The sequence below is a fragment of the Solanum tuberosum genome, unplaced genomic scaffold, assembly GCF_000226075.1.
Source record: "Solanum tuberosum cultivar DM 1-3 516 R44 unplaced genomic scaffold, SolTub_3.0 scf00156, whole genome shotgun sequence".
Classification (NCBI taxonomy): Eukaryota; Viridiplantae; Streptophyta; class Magnoliopsida; order Solanales; family Solanaceae; genus Solanum; species Solanum tuberosum.
The window spans coordinates 104,466-109,085 of record NW_006239080.1 but is presented as its reverse complement, the minus strand read 5'-3'; positions in this window follow the sequence as shown (position 1 = coordinate 109,085).

Here is a 4,620-nt window from a genome sequence, read left to right as displayed (position 1 = left end):
AAAATAAATAAATATAGGATTTGTACCTTTTTGCGTATGACAGATATATATGTATGTACCTTGTATTTTGAACTTGTTAGCATATCTAACATTTTGAATAACACGTAAGAAGTTAAAATATTTTAGCAATATGTGATTTGTAAAATAGAGATAGTAATAATAGTAAATATAATTTCTTCATAAATGGGTTGATCTAAAGAATATAAAAAATAGGCATAACTAAGAGACTTATTTTATAGTTACATTTATTATGTTAAAAAAAATGTAGGCCTACTTCCCTACTTGTTTTCTTAAAAATATGTATGTCTAAAGGTAGGTATCTTAGCCATAAGTAATCTTTATAGGTAATTATTTTAGCCTTTAAACTAGTTTCAAATTTATTTGGAGGTCCTAAGCGATGAGTAAGCCTAAGTGAGGGTCGATAAGTAAAGCCAATAAATATTTTGGTCCTTCTCAAAATAAATAACTTAACCCGTACATTCTTTTTAAGACTAAAAGAACAACGATTCTAACAAACTATAATACTTGTTTTGCGCTCTTAGAAATAGTGCACTTTTAATCTCTCAAACTATAATGTTTTAGTTTTAAAGTATGCACTTTTAGGTCCTAAGAGAAATAGGTTTCAAACTAAGAAAAATGGCACATTTTACACTTAAAAATCTGCAAAATAAAATTGTTAAAAGGCTGCAGTTTTATTTTTGTAAAATCTGTACTTTTTCAAGATTAAATTTTGTATTTCAAAGCCCACAAAAGGGGAGTGTTTTGAGCTGCAAACCTGCAGTTTTTACACTCAAACTATGTACGTTTTTTAGCTCAAAATCTGCATCATAAAACTCTCATAACAAAGCATTTTTTTGTTTAAAAAATACACATTTTTTGCACCTAAAATCTACATGTTAAAAGCTGCAATTTTTACCACATGAAATCTAAATTTTTTTAAAAGCTAAAATCTGCACTTTCAAACCTGAAAATCTGCATTTTTAGGTTCTAAAAATCTGCTTGATAGAGCATGTTGAAACTGCATTTTCATACTAAAAAACATCTGCATTGCCAGGCTTTTAAACATTGCAGTTTTACCTTCAAAAATCTGCAATTTGCAAGCTAAAACTTGCATCTTAAAACCTCAAAAATCTGCATTCATTAAATTGCTAAAACAAAAAATGTTTCCAAACTCTCATTAAAACCAAACTTAAATGGATATATTCTTCTTTAAAGAAATAAAAGAGGTTACCCCCAAGTTCACTTTTTAAAGGTTAAGTTTTCACGACCAAAATATATGTTAAGTAACAAATGAAAACTAAGTTAGAAAGCGTCGTCCTAGGCCAAATGATCACACTAAACTCAATATCTATAGGGATGGGAGATGAACGACTATGTCTTTCTATCGCTCTCAATGGGTTTCTATAAACCCAAAAATAAAAGCAAGCATGCATATAAATATAAAACATTAATATGGAAAATGTTAGTCAAAATTGCAACACATATATGTATATATAAAACACGTGAAACTTTGAAGTGGGGAGGAAGCGTAGGACACTATTTGACGCGATAAAGGCTGCTAGACACGGGCTTATGCGACTATCAGTCGCTTCTCTGATTTGGACAGAGATGGAGTTATATACTAACTCCAAATGCACTCCCGAATGTACATGTGACAAACAAAGAAGAAGTAGAATTAGCAAGTGGACTTTAGATTTATCAGAAGGCATAAAACATAAGAAATCATGTAGACATATGCCTACTAGAAAATATACTCAGAAACAGCAATATCAACATGACACTATCCTGGCAGTTTCTTGATGACTTTTAAGCAATTAGTATACCAAACTTTAATCAATCTAGAGAGTTGTTGATCGACTTTAAATACCCTTCAAGCGAGCATACAAAAATAGTTGGATAGCTATATCGATGTGCGAGTTTTACAATGATTCCACAATTGGTTGCTGATCATGCTTAAAAAAAAGATAGGTTTCGTACTTCATGTAACTTATTCGAACTAATATGCGATCAGGGGATGCTTGAGTAAATGCACAGAATATACATTGATCAACCTTAAGCATAAAAGATTAAAATTAACCAATAAGTACTTCCTAATAGACAGCAACTAAAATATTTTCGTCAAAGATGTAGTGCTACTGTTCTGCTTATTATGAAAGCAGCAGAACCTGGTTCACAAAATCTTTATGAAAAAAAGATTAACCAAAGTGCAATTCATACTTGTGAAATAAGAGTTCTATGGTAATGGAACGAGTTACACCACTACTATAATGCAAAATAACATCAGATAAGAAAGAAATAAAAAAAAGTGTAAGGCTCTTGAATCTGATCATTTTAGTGAATAACTAATCCAAAGTTAGCTTAAATTAAAGCTATGTATGCAGATTTCTCAGGAGGTAAATAATGCACCTTAGACTTCAAAAATTCCAAACAACCAACATAGGCAGAGAGCAATGCAAATCAAGATAGCTAAACATTTCGCAAAATTCATATGTAGAACTCAGAATCAGAAACCTGGGCAGGCGTTATGGTTTTAAGCCGATTTAACTCGAATTTATATTAACCACAAAGAAGATACGGATTTCTATGGCTTAACAAGCAGCAAAGTTATAGCATCCTGTAGATAAAAACGACTCCAAAAAAAGGGAACAAAACGAGCAGCCCTGAATCTATTAAATCTTTCAACATATTAAAATATAGGTACGTATGAATAGATAGATACAAATCAGCAAGACTCACTTCTAAGCTTAGAACAATCCTAAAAATACACTTCGAAATTACAGCAAGTCTTACTTTGAAACTTTAGGTTAATACACGTTCGATTTTAAATGAAGACAAAAAATATGATATCAAAACGTCAAGAGGTTTAAGTTATGCTAGAAGAACAAAGGCTCTTATTTCCATCAGTGAACAAACATATCAACTAAAAAAGAATTGAGGATTGAAAAAGATTTTACCTTATGTTGAGCAGCAAACTAAAGCTTTGACGTCAAAATTTCAACTGCGAACTCGAACTCCAACTCGAAGAAGAAGCGAAAACAGAGAACGAAAGATTTTCGGATTGTCTTTGGACGTTTTTGATGATTTCCCAATGGTTGTTCCAGATTTTCTCCTGATTTCTGGATCTTTTTTTTTGTTCTTTTGCTGATTCCCCGGATTTCTGAATGTTGATCCCTGATTTTCGAATGAGGCAAAACACCTCTTATATAGGCAAACTTCGGACTTTCAAAAGTCCAGATTTGAAACTCAAAATTATTAAAACCCATAGTGTAATGCGAGGGGCGAGTGAAATCTTGAAAAGATCACCTTTATAGGCTCCTCAGACTTGAGACCTAAGAGCTCCTTCTGTTCTTGACTTTTCTTTTCGATGTAACAAGGGAAAAAAGGTGGGATTATTGACGGTTGTGGCAAAGAAAAGTGATGGAGGGGACTTGAAGTTGATATGAAGGGGCTATGATTGATAGAGGGTTAGGAGGATAAGGCGGAAACCCACCGGATATTGCATTTTTTCGACGGTCCGCAGGCAGCGGCGATTTGATGAAAGAGCAGTGAAGGGCATGGGGAAGATGAGCGTCTAGGGAAGATGAGGATTTTTGGGAAAGGAAAACGTCATTTTTTCTGAAAAAAGAAGAAGAAGAACATTGGGGTCTTTTCTCTATTGGGAAAAGATGAAAAAGTTTGGGGTTTAATTTGGACCGTCCGATCATTTGATCGGACGGCTGGTAAAAATAAAGAGTTTAAAAATAAATAATATATATATACATAAATAAAATAGTAAAAGGATGAATTAATTGAGGCCATTAGATTAGATTGTAAGGCTGAGATCGAATCTAAAGAAGCACAATCCATGTGCTCGCCTACGTGGCATACACGGATTGGCCGGTTTAATAAGATTTGGATTGCCAAATTTTCTCAAATTGAATTCGTTTAAATTATAACTACTTTCTTTATTAAATAGCCATAAGTGATAATTATTTTGCAAGATTAGCTTATTTGATAAAATTAATCACTCTTAAAATTAAATTAATACAAATTAGTAAATCATCAACTAACTAAGCTTTCTAATTTTAATAAAATGTACGAAAATATCTAATGCGACAAAAGGAATTATATTTGAACCAAAATAGATTCAATTCTTAAGAAGAACAACATTTATTTAAAAAATGAGAAAGTAAGTAGTAAGCTATATATAATATATTTAATCTTTATAAGAAATAACATTTATGAAATAAATTTATCAAGTCAAATAAATAATTAAAAATCTTTTTGTATTCCTATAAAAATTTCATAACATATATATTTTATTATTATTATTATAGTTAAATGTGGAGAGCCAAAATTGGGTGTCAACACTATTGAGAGCACTATATTTGTTTCAAATATTTTATTTTTCTTCATTTTGCAACAACTCTCTATTTTTGTTGATGATATTCATTTCATGGGCAAGTACGTCTATGTTGTTTTTAAGGGTAAAAAACAAGGTATATATTCAAGTTCGCAAGAATGTGCAAATTTGACCATTGCAGTTAGCGGTAGTTTATACCAAAAATACAAGAATTATGATGATATTGTGCAAGCTTTAGAAGATTGGAATATTCGAACAGATGGAGTGAAATTAAGCTA